We start from the raw sequence: 19,895 nt of genomic DNA, 5'->3' as shown, positions 1-19,895 counted from the left end.
GATAAAAAAAGTTTTTCTTCTATCCAGAGGAATAAAAATTCTCCGGAATAACCACATGCAAGGAATGGTTAATACAACTGGATGTTTGGGTATTGGTATGGATGAAATTAAAAATATACATATATAAAAAGTTTTTATTTCCAGAGACAATTAGGGTGTGAATCCACGTTAATTTTTATTGAATACAAAAGTTTAAGAATTTGCGTTTAGAGTCAATATATGAAAATGATCTAAACTTAAACATAGGCCTATATGCAAATATGGGCATATATATATATATATATATATATATATATATATATTATATATATATATATATATATATATATATATATATATATATATATATATATATATATATATATATTTATATATATATATATATGTATCCATCCGCAGGTTGCTGACAGACCTCCCCACGTACGGCCTGAGTTTCTGCGTATAAAATAGACGTTAACACATACAGTTAACACTGCAACATATTTTAACCTTCATGAAAGTGGATGTAATCTAATAAATTCAATCCATACTCCACTGCTTTATTATTGATTTAGGCAGAATTGCCCGCATTAATACATTCTCATCTGCCAAATACGAAGAGCAAACACTGTTTCACGTGATTGTAACTAAATCTACATTGAGTGTGTTGGTAATACATTTGGTTCTTGTTAGACGAACATATAAGCACTCCATTTAATGTGTATTTATTTGATTGGTGTTTTATATGTGACTGTCGTATACTAGAGGATATTTCACTCATATGGCGACTGATGAGTTTACATAGGTGGGTGAAATCAGCACCGAGTGGAATGGACAATTTGCAAACTTTATGCCATATACCAGTCACAAGCCGACAAAACCAAATAATCTCCTGACTAACTAGGAATTTATTCTAGTTGTGTTTAATTGTTATGAGCGTATTGAAGATGACAAGTCAGTCGGTGTTCTTCTGTTCTGTCCCCTTGTCCAATTTCTAACAGCAGATCATGATGAGACCAGACGCAAGCCCCGGCTAAAAGGCGAACTAGATAGCTAATAATTTCCTCGCTCTGCATGTAACCCGAATGGAGAAATTTGCAATTGCTCTGTACTTTTTATCCGTTGGTTGAAATTAAAACCCTTGAGAGAATTCAGCATAACAGGTCTCATAATAGTTAAGAGTTTCTCTGGCTGATTTAGGAAATAGGTGTATCGCCCCCTACCGAGTCCGCTTTTCGCTCCGGCTTTTTCTCTTCGTCTAAGTCATAAAAATCAAATTACTCCACCGCGGGGAAACCAAAGCGAGGCTGCAATACCGCATGCGTAATCATAGGCTGTATCCATTTCAGACGAACTTTAGAACGAGCCGCTGATTGCTGGTGTAATTTACCCGCCGAATGAAAAACCCGAAAGCTAATATGTTTTCTCCACACAGTGTCAGAGGTAGTCCACGGGAGATCGCCTTGAAGACTCGTGGTGGAAAAACTTTTCGTTGAGATGAAATAATTTTACCGGGACAGAAACACATGGGCGGCTTCTTGGAAGAGGACTTATTATGTTCGTTAATAATATCTTCAGAAGTTATGATATTTAATCACGGTCTTTCCTAAACACATGGCCTTTTGATGTTCCCAGGGGAATAATTTCAGATTGCAGGAATTACAATTCTCTCTTCCTCGGCGAAGGTGTTAGACTCGGAACTCCTGCAGTTAGGGAAATTTGTTGCAATTTTTTGGGTTGTTTTAAGTTCCAGATTTTCATCTGTTTTTCCTCTCTGTATAATAAACACTTCAAAGTTGTCTAACTGAACAGACCCGCCAGTTGATTAGCCGACTGTATTTAATATATTGTGTAATTTCAGCCGACAGTTGGGAAGAAATTAGCTACACGTCTGTAGTGATGTGCAAAAAACCATAATGGCTACCAGTAAGTAAATAAGGCATACTACAAGAATCCAATCTGTTTACCCTAGCCATCTTTTCTTATGTTGCATTTACTATTGTGTTTTTCTGTCTATCTCCGTCAAGTTGAATGCAATTAGCGAATCTTAATTCTTTTTCATAGTCCTGGGGTGGCACGAACTATTTTTTGGAAGTTTGGTATGTTTTAAAATATACCTCTGTACGCTTCTGGGCTTGTATCAAAACAATACATTCCTAGTCAGTAAGAAAAATGAGAGAAGTCTTTTTCAATTATAGCCATGTGTAAATTTCCTAGACGTCAGAAACTCCGAAAAAGTTATTCCACAGACACCAAGAGATCCTTGACTTTTGCGTATGAAGTGACATGTCACGTGACTAGAGGCAGGTGCCTCAAGATGGCGATTAATTCTCAACTCTTTATCATCGGTCGTTCAGCCGAGATTAAGGGAAAACAAATTGCTTCTGAGAAAATACCTTGAGCAGAAACGGAGCATCAAACTGCATCTTTGAAAAACGGGGCCATATTTTAATGGGAGGCTAAAATCAAATTAGCTGCTTTGTTAGTTTGTGCTACACATAAGCCGTGTGAAAGGAGGTCGCTCTCAGCGTATTGCCCTTTGTCCCAGCTTTCATAGAGTCTTGTCGGCCAGGCGATAGTCATCGTACACGGCTCGGCGACTATGCCATGGCCACCGTCAATGACACGTGACGATATAGAAATGAGGGTTTATTGGGCGAACGGTTACAGTTACTACTTAAATCCGTTTTTTTCTTTCACCTGCAGGAAGGCTTTGTCTAAATGTCAGACTACATCTCAATTATTTGCGAATTTGGAAGAAACTTCCCAACCAACAGCTCACGCATGCTTACTGAGTCTGTCGCCATCCGCGGCTTTGTTTCGCACGTACCATTTTATACCACCCATATGTTACTAATGTATCTCAAAACAAAGCCTGTCTCTATATAGTTACATGGCAAAGCCAGTAATAAAAGCGTCAACTTTGGATAGAAAGAAGAAAAAAAACTAACGTCCTATGTCCTGTTGCTTAATACGTTTGTTATAATAGTGACATTCACAAAAGTATACCAGTCAAATCTGTTTGTCTTCGCTCGAAGGAGACATTTTAGCATTTAAACCCGGACAAAGTGCTGCACGAGAACCGCACCTGGAAATGAATAAGAATGGCATCAGTTTTAGTTTGAGTTTTCACATGTTACGCACGGAAACGCCCTCTGAGACCCCTATCCTCTGCAAGCGAAAAGGTTGGCTCAAACAGTATTGCATTGATTTGTTTGAGGGAATGGGGTTTTTACAGCGCATTCAAAGGATATTTCACTTATATCACGGCAGTCGGGATTTGTTAAAGAGAAGAAACCGATCAGATCAGGGGAGAAACTTTTCAAATAGCTAAGTACCCCTTAAAGCTTTTTAACTTCCAAATGTGACCAGCGACAACGAGATTCGAACCTCCCACCAAATTAGCTCAATAAAAGACAACATTTGCAGTCGTGGTCGGGAATACTTACCATATGTATAGGATCGCTTACCACAGTTAACATGTAAATGTCTAGTTCCATCATTTGACTCAAGTTGGTGTACAGTTTAACATCAGTCTGCGTATGAACACTTGCTGTCACGATTAGGTCTGCGTGCGGAATTCAGAGTGAAATCCAGTTTTACGCGATAGGCGACTATTTGACGAATTAAACCCATTTACATTTATATAACTCGTGATCAAAAATCACTCCCAGAACATTGAGCTATTGCTGAGTGTTTCAGCAATAGCGGTCGTACAAACACATCCCCATTCATAGTGTACGAATGCATAACACATTTTTCTGTCTTCTCTATAAATCTTTATGTCTGCCACACTTTTCTGATCATGGCTATAGTCGAGTCATAATAGAAAGTTCAATGTGGTTGATCATTAAAGTATAGCTTTATTTGTACGGTATGATTTTTTAGATGTTAGAAGTATAACTGACAATTCTTTGTTGAGAAAACATGAGTATTGGATCAAATCAGGGAGCAAACAATGTCTGGCACAGAGTCACAACATGGTATAGATTTCGCACACCTTGTTGAGGGTTTTATTGGTCGTTTATGTGTTACACTCAGACATAAGCACTGTCTTTGTCCGTCTTCAAAACGAAGCCATGACTACAGATTGTGGGTGGTATGTGGTCTTTCTTCATCCGGAGAGCCACTCGCGCGTCTTTGGTACGGGGCAGCTCTTTGGGGATCGGGGTCTAACCCCAGCTTTCACGGCCCAGAACACAGTCTTTGTCCGGTGGCGGCAAGGCAGCAATTACGGGCGACAAATTGACAAAACATACGCTGTGTGTGTTTCACGGATGACCGGCTCTAAATGCGAACTGAAGAGCAACACGCCAGACAAGGATTTGAGATAGACAGTTCTACTTCAGTCGACACCGTGGAGGATGCACTTTATGGCGAACGCTCTTCAAGCTATTCAGCACCATTGCTAGCTAGTGAATATAAGTTGAGTGGAAACAGACGAGAGCTTACTAAAGGAGAGAAGGTCGTCTGTTTCGATGTTATCGCTGTGAATGGGGACAAAGAGTAGAATGGCAACGACCAGTGTTCAGTCCGAGTATCACTTGACTTGTCTTGAATAGCCCATCCTTCTTTGGACGCTTCTGATGACGTTTGGAATTCTTGACACTCAGCAGAAATACGTCTTCTGTGTTTGTGATTTAAAAGCATTCCGATAAAGCCCTATACTGACTTCCATATACAGCTACTTTGGTGAAAATGTCCACCAAGATTACTCGCCATAATGTTGTGCATGGTGAAGATAAAATCTCTCAGTTCATCGTGGCCTGCTTTTAGCAGAATGTAAAGGAAAAGCACCTAAAGCGTGAAATTAGACTATGTTGTATTGTTTGCTGTCCCATTTAGTTACATACGAAAATTTAATAGAACCTTTAACAGCATGTGTTCTACACTCTGCCCACACAGCTCAATCCTCACATTACGTTGTCACCACACACCATTTCTCACTTTACACAGTATTGTATCCAAACAAATAATTTTATATATCCCGATTTGTTTAGAAAGTATTTTGAAGAAAAGAGTTAAGGTGGTAGAGAGTATCCAAAAGTTAAACGTTGAGTATTAGGGTGTAAGATAGGAGAAGGTGGGTTACACCCGGCAGATCACGGGTTACCCTGCTAACATGACGTTTATGACATCAAAGATTTTTATTGAATAAAATAAGTTTGACTTCTTATCTATCACCATTTTGGGTCCAGGGGAAGGTTGCCACAAACCTGGTTTTAGTTTCCTGTTAGCAATCGTAAGAAAGTTTTGCGTATATATGGTAGTATATATGTGGAAGATAACGACAGAATCAGCAGATGTTTGTCCATGTACTAAATTGATATAATGCCTGGAAAAGACAAGAGACAAAGTGTGATCGCTTAGACATGATCATGTATTGGAACAGATAAGACAAAACAAAAAAAAAATGAACTTTTCCCAAAACTTTCCTGTAAAAGTATGTAACTAAAAGTGTCATTTCTTAGGACAAATACACGGTAAAGCAAGCCACCACCGTATGTTTCAGTAAAGCCGTTAGTAAGAATATTGTAGCTTACTGGGGGCCCCCATGGCCGAGGGGATTAGCAAGCCAACACGGCGCAATGACCCAGGAGCCTCTCACCAATGCGTTCCCTGTGAGTTCAAGTCCAGCTCATGCTGACTTCCTCTCCGGTCGTACATGGGAATGTCTGCTGCAGCTTATGGATGGCTGTGTGTTTCCCCAAGGCTCTGCCCGGTTTCCTCCCTCCATAATGTTTGCCGCTGCCGCTGCCGCTGCCGCTGTCGGGTAAGTGAAATATTCTTGACGTAAAACACCGATCAAATAAATAAAAGTAGTTTACTGTTTTAGTGATGTCATGATATGATTTCACATACCGTAGTTTACTGTTTGAGTGATGTCATGATTTTTGATTTCACATACCGTAGTTTACTGTTTGAGTGATGTCATGATTTTTGATTTCACATACCGTAGTTTACTGTTTGAGTGATGTCAGGAACCATTTTTCTATATTCCAGACACAAACTTCATATCAGTAGGAATGCATGTCCTGGAACACATGTACGTCTTGGTCTAAATACAAAGTAAATGTATCTGAGAAAGACGTTATTTTCAGCTGTATATATGTAGTGACAAGACAGTATACCAGTTACCAAAAAGTTACGTGTGATCAGTGAAATCTTCTTTTCAATTTACCTCAGCTAAGACGTTATATAAGCACCATATACTGGTTTGAAATCAGCGATGCTTATGCACCCCTGGACTGAACCCAAGGCAATATTAACACAGCAAAGCTCTTGAAGGTCTTTCCAGTCCCTCTCAGCAATATATCATATTACAATTATAGTTTGGTCATGATGATACTGGTTGTATTGATTTGAAACTAATTTGTCGAACTCTAACTTCTGTTTTCGTTATTCTCCATTGACTATTAGTTCTGATTTTGTATCAGATTTAAATACAGTACTTCCATGCGTAGCCTGGCATGAAAAAAAATTCCGATAGAGGCGTCACAAATTTTTTTGGTGACAAAGGTATGTTCAAAAACAAAGTAAAGAAATGATATAGGCACAATTTATTTCCATGAATAGTTATTACTGCTGTTGACAGAACTAGAATTCGAGCACTCCAGGAGTCAAACACTCGTCAGCTGCTCCTCATGGCGGGTGGTTTTGGAGGAATGAAGAAACTTGTCCTGTAAGAGACTATAAAGGCGTCAATGTAATTACCGGGAAGGTTAGAAGATAATGAAGTTACGAAAGTTGTGTCGGGGTGGGTTCCTGGTGGAGGAAGACACTCGCGTTAGCTCATCACTTTGATGCCCCTGCAATATAACGGCTTCTCGAGCTGCCCCGATTGCCAGTTAATTACAATACCTGCTAGAGAGAGGGTCTGGACAAATTTCACCTAATTGGAAAGCGCGTGCAGTCATAACAGATCCTAAGTGTGGTATCTGGCTAGGCTCTACCTACTTAATAGCCTGGCTCACCGTCTATGTTTGGAAGGAAGCGTCTAAACAGCGCGTATCCGGTTACTAACATCGCCTTCCGCAACCAATGATCTGTTTTTCGTAAGCTAATTTACCCGGTAATTTACCCTGCTCTCCGCTGTCCCCACGGATTCTGCCAACATTGTCTGCAGGTATGTACGTGTACCTCCAGCAACAGATGCATGTGTTTTGAACACGCTGAGGCATCGTGCTTTTCCTCCCTATCCTCGATCTTCATGGCGTGTTTTGGCCTCTGTGGAAAACCAACAATCCGTATTTGTTGGAGGCTATCAACTCCAATTAGTCGAAACGGAACATTAACAACTTACAGGCCTCTCTCACCAGAATTGCTGACAAAATTAAAGACTCTTTGGTTAGAAACAGTCTCGTCCACTTAAGTAGGCTGTAATTAAATAAATATGCCTACGTTTTCTGAACGGATTTGACAGTGGAAAGCTGCATGAAAACGTTAGGGTCTGTTCTTATACTGTTGCCTATATATACTAGTATATATAAGATAAGTAAGATCTAAGTGAAAGCGCCACACTTTAAACTGAATTATAGTGTTATTTACGTTGGCTTGTTCACTGACCATAGCCCGTTAGTTCCAACATAGATTAAGGTTTGGTTTAAGTCGGGGTATACTAATCTGTCCTTAAACTGCGATTAGAATAACCTTTTTGCACCAACCGTTTTAAGTTCGAATTAACTAATGTTTAGATTATCTTTTTCGCTCAAGCTAAACTTCATGTGTTCAGATGATTCCACTGATGACTCATGTTATTGGTATTTTAATTAAGGATCTCTTTGGCGTATATATGAATGACCTTATAGTCTGATATAGCGCATTTTTCACGTAGCTGCATCCCCTGTTTAGCTTCAGAATATCTGTGTATAGTATAATGGCTTTTAAAGGAAAGCGCAACAAAAATTTCTCTAAACTGAAAGAAAAATTTGCTTAAAAATCATAAATCTGCGATTGAAAACAAACGACATGACGGAAAGCCAATGGTGCAGAGAGACTGCGCATGGACACTTATAACCGAGAATTTAACAAAGACGCAGGAGTACTCCCAATTAAAAACCCAGTGGAAAAATGCAACCGAAAAAACGCGAAAGACACCTAACAGGATGAAGTACAATGAATGGTAAAGAGGCATTTCTTCATACAAAGCGAATGTCTACAATGATCCGCTCTCAACTAACACCGATGGATAACCCATTTGATGATGACGTAAGTGATGACGGAAATCGGTCATCTACGCTTGGAACTCGGTCGATAGTACATGGAATAAATTCTGACCAGCAGGAAGATAAGTAAGTTGTAATCTAACAACTGTGTGAATCCAGCTCATGTCGATTTGTCTTTGACCTAACATAAACTTTCATGTATAGTTTTTGTCGTGCTCTGCCAAGTTTTGACCATCCTTCAACAGATAGGGGAAATACTGACCATATTCAACAGATAGGGGAAATACTGACCATATTCAACAGATAGGGGAAATACTGACCATATTCAACAGATAGGGGAAATACTGACCATATTCAACAGATAGGGGAAATACTGACCATATTCAACAGATAGGGGAAATACTGACCATATTCAAAAGAAATGAAGAGTACGATTTTGTTGCCGAGTGATCTGCAAATATCTCTAAACTAACGTAAGAGTCAAGACTGTGATGATAATTCACAGTTGTTATGACAATTTACAATTCATGGACAATTTTTATATTATATTGAGATTCTTCCAGAACTAAATGAACAGAAGCCCAGCTGAACCATGCATCAGCCTCGACGTCAAAAGCAGCATCCCCAAGTGCCACGATTCAAAATCTATGGAAGCCGATAGAAGATATCTCGCTATCCCGCTACATCGACATTTGGACATTGCAGCGAGGCAGCGAAACGTGGTAGCGAGGTAACAACGAAGCGAAGCAGCGTGGCATCGCGGTAGTGGGGCAGCGAGGTGGCGGTGCGAGGCAGCGAGATTATGTTCGATGTCTCGCATCGCTACCTTGCTGCCCCGCATCGCTACCTCGCTACTTCTTTACCTCGTTATCTCGCTTCTCTTCCTTGTTACCTCGCTGTGTCGCCCTGTATTACAAAGGTCAAGGTAGCGAGATGTCCTTTATCATGTTTGCTATGGTGTTTTACAGCGAACTCAAGAATACCTCATTCATTTGAGTTTATTCAGGTTTAAGTGATAAAGAAACCGCAGATCTGGAAAAATCACTTAACCTCGCCCTGCATGTATCTAGCAAAGCTTTTGATACAAAGCCGTTTGCAGCCAATGGATTGGGAACTGGATCTAAAAACACCACCTTATATTAATTGGCCGAGTGTTGGTGGTCTAGACTGCGACAGACTCTGCTACTCAGCTAATAGGTGCATCTTTGTACAAAGATCAAAGCACTGAACGTTTGTTATGAAACAAATTGCGTTTGTGATTTGCAGAGATGGCAATGAGCAAAAATCAACACAAATGATTAAAAATAAACGATTCTAGCCCTTGCCATAACATTTTGCAGGGGTTTTTATTCAAGATTTTGCACTCAGTCGCCTCTTATTAAACTCGGTCAAAACATAAGCTTTTTCATCCATACCTCTGAGCTAGCTCTTGCTTTGCATCAAAATCCGCTTAACTGTCTATATACATCATGCATGACTGCTGTGTTTATATGAACGATTTGAGTAAAAACGTAAATGTCATAATATTATAAAGTTATACCCTTCATTTTTCAGTGGAAGGAACACTGCAATCCCGGTTTAACATACAATACAAAAGACATTGCAAGGGGGGAGTAAACCTATAGGAGCCCCTGATTTTGTAAGGGACATCCTGTATGAATGATTCCGTGCGGATCAGAGGGATGCTCCAACGTCTTTCTCGCTTAGATAAAAAAATTGTCCTTGAAATTATATATACATACAATAACACAAAACTGGAACGTGTCGGCTGAAGCTATGAAAGGTCATTTGGAACTTTGTACTTTGTATAATAATAATGATGCGTTTAGTATCGTCTGGAATCGTAAGTTGGCGACATTAAGTACTTAGTATAACTGGACATAAAAATACTGTTATGTGCAGTAAGCTAACACAAATGTGTGTCCAACATAGATTATTTGGTCTGTATATACATGTTACGGTTTTATTATACTTTTTAACGTCTGTCTTAAATCAGGCCACATATGGAATCTTCACATATTACAGTTTTCTTGAGAACTTACTTCATTTCGAATAAAAGATCAGCTCTTATATCTTTACATATGAAGTTATTTCTGCAACACACGCAGTAACTTAATTGCTTCATATTACGCTGTGTATTGGATCTTTACATTCTTTCGGTTTTAAAAACATTGTCTTCTGCTTCAAAATTGACTCACTCTAGGAATTAAATTAAGGACTGAAACTATATAGACTAAAGCACGCATGAAAGTTCATACGTGTAGTTCATAACCCTGTCCGACATACTAGTCAAATACAGACTGAATCTAATAAAACAGTTTGAATCCCTAGGCGTTCTCAGTCTACTTAGATTTATTTGGTCTACTCTGGAGACCATCAGAAACAAATTGTCCTTTTCACATTACAAGCTCATGTCTCATTCTGATCCCCTTATTTGTTATTCACTGGGGCCAGACGAAGTATGCCCATTTCTAATTTCGTGTTAAAATCGATTGTCCGTACATAATAAGAACAGTAGGTAAATTTCCCACGAGAGGTTTCAGCCTTGGTTTGATTTGGCGTCAACTGTCTGAACCACGGAGGGAGATCTGACCGAGGTGGACAAGGCATATCCACCGAGACGTACATCCCACGGACATAACAAGAGGAGACAGTCCGCTTTTTATTGACTCCGTATCGCCGTATCCCGTGGTTAAGTATTTTGACCAAGCCGATAAGTGGTCGTGTAATGATGAAGTGGTGATGAGTGGCCGAGGTAGCAGCGTCCGTCTAGGGTGCACAGACAAGCCGTCTCGACACGGTATTACCGTGAAGAGCCAGCACACGTGCAGCCGTCAACCACCACCGATAAAACTGGACATCGCTTCATTTATATGTTCACCTCTGATAGTATCACTGTTGACACCATTTGACACCTCCTTCGCCGACATAGAAAATTCGACGTTGAGAAAACGTTTATGTACATCCATCCCACTTTTAACTTTTCCAGATGTCTCAATCTTGCCAAGTTGCAAAGATTTGAAAGGTGTAGGAGTACTTTATCCCCTTCTTTTTTCATACACACATTATACAAGAAATAAAATAAAAAGGAAAAGTACGAACAGCATATAACAATGGGCGATTGTTAAGACGAATTTTATTTATGAAGCCTAGAAGTTAGAAACTTAATTACATTGTTCATATTTTGAGCTCCCTAATCTCCTGAAGTTTCACTACATAGATTCAGATTGGGTAGATGTACAGAGGTGCAGATCTTCATTCTATGTGGCATTATTTACCTTACAGGTCAAATATATTTGTGTATAACACGCTCATTTTCTGTTTACATATAGAGCCTTTACTTTAAGGGTGATCGTTGATCACCCATCACCAACGTTATAATATATTATTAGATTTTTCTGGAGTCTAATTCAGTCCTTAAACCCGTGAGCCACTCATTAATCATAAGATGTGAATTCTAAATCAGGTAATCATATCCAAGTAAATCTAAAAGTTAAAAAAGGATATGTAAAGAATAGAAAAAAATATATACACGAACGTTTACACAAGAGAATATTATCAAATATGAACATGTATTGAATACATCAATTAAGAAACCCTCCTACAAACTGTTTTTATAGGTTTTATAACTCTGCATTTCTTTTTTATTATCAATGTTGGTAGTTGTTGCTTCGTTTGTTGTTTTTAGTTAACGTCATGTCCTTTGCCACTATTGAACTATAAATAAAAATGAAGATCCTTCTCACTTAAAACTATGTAAAACTGTTTCCAATCAGTTCTATCTTCTTTGAATGGCCTGAAACGACTTTTGGGAGGCAATTCCCACAGCAGTCACATTTTAGGAGAGATTCCACAGCAATAGAGAGCCCTGAGACTGGATCTGGAATTTCTCTGTGATGTGATTCTAAAAGCTTTCTCCACATATGGAGTCAATATACTATCTGGCTAAGTGGCCTGTGTTAAGGCGTTAATTAGCTGTGATTACTAGCCGTCAATCGGAGTTACAAGATAACGTATCCGGGGCCTGAGAGTCTAGGATCTTCTTATGTGGGAACACGGGCCAGGGTCATAGAAATTAGACAGTCCCTATATCCGTACATGAATTTGATCAAGATATTAAGTGACCATTCTGCATGCAATTCCTCCATATTGGCTTTGGAAGGCCAAACTATATTGTCGTAATGGCTAACAGTACACGGCAAAAGCATAGATACTCCTAAAATTAGAAAAAATCGTGTAGTCGTATATTTGACGTATCAATATTTTCATTTTTCCAAAATGTTCTTTCATTGTCAGCATGCCTGATAATGAAGGCTAACGGTATACACCGATTATACACACACGGTTTACACATCTATGCGCTTCGGGTGGTGGGGTGGTGGGGGGGGGGCGTCTTTTGCAGCAAGTTTGTACAAGTTAACATTGTGACAAACCTTACTCAGGAGTCCATAAAGTAACGACTTGGCAAATTTTTTTTACAGAACTGTGCATTTTATAGTATCAGTGATATGTGTTGTATGGATGCTTGTGCAACTTAAAGTGACTTTTCTAATGAAATTTCAAAATTCGCAAAGGCGCTTAATTCGTAACACGCACACACACACACACACACACACACACACACACACACACACACACACATATATATATATATATATATATATATATATATATATATATATATATATATATATATATACATGATTGCAGCAGGTAACGATTAAAATGGTTGTTTACAATGAAGTTGTTTAATGGTTTAAACAGGAAAGTGAACGAAATCAGTTGAGCCAGGCATCATGCATGGAGTGTCTGGAAATGACGACAGTGGGATAAGTGGGAGAACTTATGAAGTTAAATATCCGAGCAAAACTTCGCGCATCTGCGAGATTTGACACACTTTACGATGAGAAAAGCTTGCTGTTTTATTTTCAGTTTATAAAAGCTTCATGATAAGAAGAAGTATAATCAGATTTCGTTATGATTTTAAATGAAACAGCCTCGGATCATTTCGCTTTCAATTTACCCATCAGATATGGCCTTAAACTTTGATTAGAAGTGACGGGATGTTGCTGCTTTTACATATATATAGGCATTTCTAGAGAATGAGCGTAAAGCGCGAAAGGGCTGTTATGTAGGAGCAGGGTCTGCAAATGGTTATGGTAAATTAGAAACAAAATATCTTGATAGAAAGTGGAAAATTGTCCTGAAAATGCGCCAAGATGAAAGGAAACGTGTGATGAATTTAGCGATAGTATCGCCGCCATTACAGCGGGATCGGTCCTATAAGCCTCTCATATCGCCTCCAGTTTCACACTCTCCAAAGAAAGGTCACGACCTTTAATTTATTCTATCACAGCGGCATCCAATCTCCGCGATATAGACTTACATAGTCTACCAGGAGTACACCGGAAACCAAGCGGTAAGCTAAGAGAGCGAACGACCCGAAGAACAATACACCCAGGACAGAGTATATATATATGCATGGTCAGGGGCCACTTTTTTCAAAATTATATAAGGAATTAGTCCTAATGCCATTTTAACCATGCATGTTTAAAGTTTTAAAACTTAAACTGACTTTCCATTGAGAAGAGTTAATAAATGAATGATTATGGCTTAACGCCATTTCAGCAATATTTCATATCATGGCGAACATTAAAAGATACTGCTATAGTAAGATTTTACTGTATGACTTAACTTTTTATGCTCTTTTGTACATATATACCGCAGCATGAACAACGCAGAAATGAGTTGAATGTGCAAACGTAGGAAAGTTAAAGAATAATCTACATGTTGATAACGCATGTTCAAAAAGGGCTAATTGTTTTAATAAATACCCGACAGAATAACTGAGTATAAGGTCAACAAAAATCTGGCAATTCAAGTGCATGGGTGAATAAAAGAAAAAGTGCTTCTTTAGACCTACCTTAATTATTTCCTCACTACTAACATGTAAATACTGTATGGATAAAATGACATTTGCAAGCCAGTACAGATTACTATACTGAAATTTTTGTTTACAACAACCTAGTTCTGACTTAGTTTGAAACCATATTTTATGCCGCCTAGTAGGAGAAAATGAATGGGGTTTGGAGATTATTTAATGATCTATACATGCACGTGGTATATAGTTCTGTCGTCTTGTCGCTCATTTCAGTGAAAGTTTGTCTGGATATAGTCATGCAGATGAGGCATATAACGCTATCAGTATACACCTCAAGTCTGATTTATAACAGCGTTTATATGGGTGTTGTCAAATCTTGGTACAAAGGTTCATTTTAATGTGTAACTTACCCTTATCGGCTTGCATCACCTTTCTAGGCTAATGGGTGGGTGCTGTACAATATTCACTTTCCCAATGAACCAGTTTATATTCCAACACGCCTCTGTACATATCCAGTATGTTTGATTAATTGTGTCATTCACAATACTAAACATTAATTTGTGTAAGGCTTATGATCATCTTAACTGGTACATCAAGCACAGAAATAGTTCATTAAATATGTTCCCGATCGTATAAAGACCATTGGTCTTATCTCTTTCACAATTAATGTTGAAATATACGTTTTATACATACTTGACGTCATCTTACTAAACGCTGCAGATATAAATGACAGAGATCACAGTGTAAATCTTCATTTACTTTTCTTTGAACGTTCACGCTATACTAATAAATATTTATCGGTTCATTTTCATATTTATATATGTGTGTGCTCCACGTACTACATGTGTTGTGAAATTGGCTCCGAATGCTCTCGCATTAACTTGTGATCAGCTTACAACCCTCTTAACCCTATTACACTCCTTCAGATGAATATATACTTCTTTCCTGTTGCCAATGATTAAACATCAAAGGCTTTGATAGTTTGATTATGTTTATACATGTGTAAAGCATTCGCTTTAACAGGCTTCGATATAAACGAAATAGTTTTAATTAGGTTAGGCAGCGAGTGCAGTAATTGAGCAATGAAGATAAAGTCGTATTGGATATACAATTTATGAAAATACCAAGAAACATTTTTCAGATTTACTCTAAGATATGCAAGATCCTTCTGAAAATTCTTCTCAGTCTGGTGTTGTTTTTACGTAACAGCGAATGCAGACATTAAAGGCAAATCATATTAATTCTGACGAAGGGGACAAAAATATGACAGTTATGTTTTGAGCTATGTGTCAGGTGGATTTGGCGCTTGCAACGCATGCTGCGATACGCATATATATAATAGAAGAGAAGGTCGTTATTTTTATCTAGTAATATGTGAATATACTTTTGATGGCTTCGGGGATTATTCGGGTAAGTTTTCCTGGAGAGAATATGACAAGATGCGATTCGTCTTGATTATGGGGTCTGTCGCTCTCTCCTGGCGTTTCCTGTAGCGTTGTGCATTCGCGTAGGAACGTTGTTGATTCTTCGCTTAAAAAATACATGATCTTTCAGATATGCGATATGGGTAAACTAATCGTCATAGCCCTGTCAAATGGTCTTTTCACAGCATCACTTGGCGGTGGCTTTAAATCATATAGCTTCTCTCTGAGGAAAACCAGCGGGGTTGCAATGGTACACCATTAAACTTTGACACACACTCGCCACGCATTATTTCTGCTTATTACACGAAGAGGCCTTTCAAGCAACCCGAGAAGGACATCTCGGGTAAAAATTACTTGTCGCCCTTTTTTTTCTGATATGGCAGTAGGAAAATTGGGATTAAAAATAGATGCGGCAACAAAAATGAATTCTGAAAAGGAACCCGGCAAAGTGAAGATGAAAAATTGCAAACGAAAGAGAAAAATAAATGGAAACTTATTACTGTGCCAAGACCGATTTTAAAAATGTAGAAAGATCGTCTGGTTTGGAGATGTAAAACGTTTGCCTGGGTTGGGGGGTTGATTATCGGACTGCAGACATCAGATTATACGGTTATATTATTGTCCCCGTCTATATTTTGTGTAAATGAGGTTGTTTACGGCAAAAGGATCTGATGACAGTGTTCATCCACCATCTTTGGTGAACGGTAATATAGAGCAAAAAGAAAAACAAACGTTTTGTCATTACAGGCCCAGTGTGAGATCTACGAGTACAAATTTAAATGCTTATGACTAGGAAGAAAAAACAGCTGAGACGTGCTGTGTTAAAACATAACAAACACGACGAGATTGACGAAGTTTGTCTATCCGCCGCCAACTTTATACAGTTCAATAAGGCAGTATGCCAACAACATACACTTTTTTCACAATACTCGAATAATAAAACATTAAAGAGGCTAAAACGGAGCTTTTTGGTAAAAAATCGATTAGAGTTTATCCATTCGAAAATTTGCTATTATTTAAGAATAGCGCAAGTAATTACACGTCACAAAATGTCAGTCTCGCCTGTGGAAGTATTACCGTTCAAAATCGCTAGTAAAGTTCCTAAAATTTATAAAGCGGGTCGCATTATAACTTTTTACAAACTTTAAAATCACTTTAACGCCATAAGTATTACAGGCACAAGTGAAAGGCAATAATTTGCACTAAATTGGTAAACACAGAAAATTTGTTTTGATTAACATATATACATATTTTTCCAAAAATCTCCGGTATAGCCTATTTCATTATGATGTAAGTCACTCAGGTTAATGACTGTGTCTAATCCCACTTAATTCTCGACTATAGGAGTACATTTATCGTGATGAACAATTAACATTGTAACGTCTACATATACTGATAGTTGCGAAGCAACGTGTGACCTAACATTGTGCATGAGCTGGATATATACTGATCGAATTTATTTATCTAAAACGTATGTATTGCCTCTTTCCATCATCAGTGAAAACTGCAGACATTTTCTCTATGGATGAATCCGCCTTAATTTATTAAGACTTCATTACGTTATTTAGAAAATTGATTTGCGCTTATTGATCCGGAACGTACATTATGTTTGCTGACATACGAATGTCTGTTTCGACATCTAGATTCTAAAGCAAATTGTGAAAAGGCGGTGAAAGTTGCCAATTCTGATGTCTCGTGTCCGGCACGCCGGTCTTCATGGTTGACCGCTTTTCTCACGTCGCTGTAGCAGACGATTGCTGATGTGCGTGCGGTTCGTCCCTGAGCGTAGTCGCCATAAGACAGGGTCCTCCGACACACCCAGTCTCCGCGACCCCGACGCCCTGTCTGGTCCTGACCCAGACCACAAACCGTCCCAGAGACTCTTATCTGTCAAACAATTAGCACTCATTAATTGATTAGACTAAGCCAACCACTGACACTAACCAGATTGCCACATGTTACCCAGACTACTTCGATCAATGTACAGCCGACCATTGCCGCCTCCGATTGGCGCGAAATTGTATACTGTATTACTAAGGCCCGGCTATTTTACTACAGTTTCCATATAACTTAGATACGAAAGTCTGATTTTATAGGCCTTTCTTATATTTCGCCAGTCTAAGAGTATTGTTGACATCAGTTTTTATTGTCAGTGGCAGTTAAAGGTGTACTGTTTAGGGAACTTTCTAATATTTCGCCACTACGTGAAAAGAATAAATCATTACTGACAAATTTGCATATATTCGCATACATGTATTTCTGAATACAAAGTATGTGTCAAGAGGAGTATTTGTAAAATAAAAACACGTGAACTGCATGTAGTATCAAAAAAACAAAGACAAGAAAACCTTCTCGACTTTTTTCAAAATCACATTCCCAATGTGGTTTCGAGCTGTCGAGTTATGTCTGGGGTGTATGAATGGTTAAAGCATATCTCGGTGTAAACAAGACGTACGTACTGGTCCGTAATCTGGGATTGTACAGTTATGGGATGTAACCATCTGGAGCGATAAAAGAATCTATGATTGTAAAGGAAGAAGTTGTAACCATCTAGGAGTGTCTTGGGGTTAAAAAAAATTGGTTGCAAGTATTTGCATGAAATTGTAAAGCTATCTTGGATTCGAAAAGAATGGCTTGCGACCACCGGGATTGTCAGAGTGCCTTGGATTGTAAATGAATGGATTATAAGTACATGTATTTGCATAGGATTTTAAAAGTAGCTTGGACTGTAAAGGAATGGGTTGTAACCATTTGTGACTGTTAGAGTGTTTTGGATTGTTAAGAAAAGGGCCTGAAGAATTTGCAAGGATGGAAAAGGTTTTTGATTTTAAAGTAATTGTTATAATCATTTTGCGGGATTGTTAAGGTGCCTTGGATTGTAAAGGAATGGGGCGTAAGGGCCTGCAGCGGGGTATATTGGTATACTGGGTTGTAAAAAGAATGAGTTGTAAGTTTCTGGGATTGTTAAAGTATCTGGGATTTTAAAGGAATGGGTGGTAAGTACATGAGTCGGGGATGGTAAACGTCTTTTGAGTTACAAAAGAATGGGTCGTAAGTGTTTTGGTATTTGATAATGGTTATAAATCTTTCGGTTAGCATGTAATAGGTTGTAACTGTATAAGGGTGTTAAATGAATAGATTCTGAGAATCTGAGATTTTGACTGAATAGATAGCGTATGTGTATGGGACAGTAAAACAAATAGGTTGTAAGTATCTTGGATTGTATAACACCAAGCACTTAATCTACATGTATCTATAAGGTTGCAAATAACGGCTATGGGATGATAAAGAATAGGTTATACGACTGTAAAGATTGGCTTGTAAGTTTGGGGGATTGTAATCTAATATTGTAAAGCAATAGGTTGCAAGTATATGGAAATGTGGAGAAATAGGCAAGAAAGCACGGTAAGAATAAATGCATTATGCGAACATACACGTGGTAAATTCTGGGAAATAGGAACGTTGTGAGAAAATGTTAGAGCCAATGTCTTGAGATATACATTCCCATCTTAACTTTTTGGCTGAAGGTGCGTACATCGATGTGTATAATGTGTAACCTTGTATATCTTGTTCTTTGCTGCCTGGCTCATAAATGAACAACAAAAGGTGGATATTGTATGTTACCGCATCGAGTGATAAATGTTGTAACAGCAACTGATCTACGGAAGGTGAAATCGAGAAGATTTGTGAGGTTTTAAAGCTGTTTTCCACGTACACTGAATTAAGTATAAATTGCATTTCAAATCAGATATTTTACAAAGTTAGCATTAAAGTGAACCCATTTTAGACATCTCCTTCATGTCTTCACATTTAGCTTTACTCGAAGTTTTACGACTATCCTTAAAGAAAGAACATAAACTCTACACCGTGTACTTTAGGATACATCAGTGAAATAGCCAGCCCATCACGTCTCTCTTGAACAATTGGACCGTATTTACACAATGGGGTAATTTCTGTGTAAAACCACGAGCTTGTGTTACGTCTCACGAGTATGTCAGTGACTGATAGGCTTCACTGTACAATCGTATTGTATTTACATGGGAAACGCCTGACTGTTGTGAAAATCGTCCAGAGACGTTCACAAGACGGCGCCATTGCTGCTAAATAGTACCTCAAGCTTTTCTAAATACCCGTGCAATAAAACCCCTAATTGCAGGAAGTGGAATCTTTGTGATGCTGTCTCTCCAAGGCCTGTCTACAACAGTTACTGCAGTATCCATTAAGCGGTGCAAATTAGGCTAAGGTAAGCGGGACAATTAGCACAGGTCTGTGTTTGACGGAACTGAGAGCGGCTACATCCACGTTATGGCCTGGGTAATTGCTTCTAAACAATGTTTGTCCTTCGACCATCAAACAAGACAGGGGAAATCGCGCCTGGCACTGGATCTGCAACAACCCTCGCCGCGGCACTGGACCCACGGGGATGTGGAGGAGATCGACATCACG

This window comes from Liolophura sinensis, chromosome 6, assembly GCF_032854445.1.
Source record: "Liolophura sinensis isolate JHLJ2023 chromosome 6, CUHK_Ljap_v2, whole genome shotgun sequence".
Lineage (NCBI taxonomy): Eukaryota > Metazoa > Mollusca > Polyplacophora > Chitonida > Chitonidae > Liolophura > Liolophura sinensis.
Note: the sequence above shows the minus strand (reverse complement) of the source record.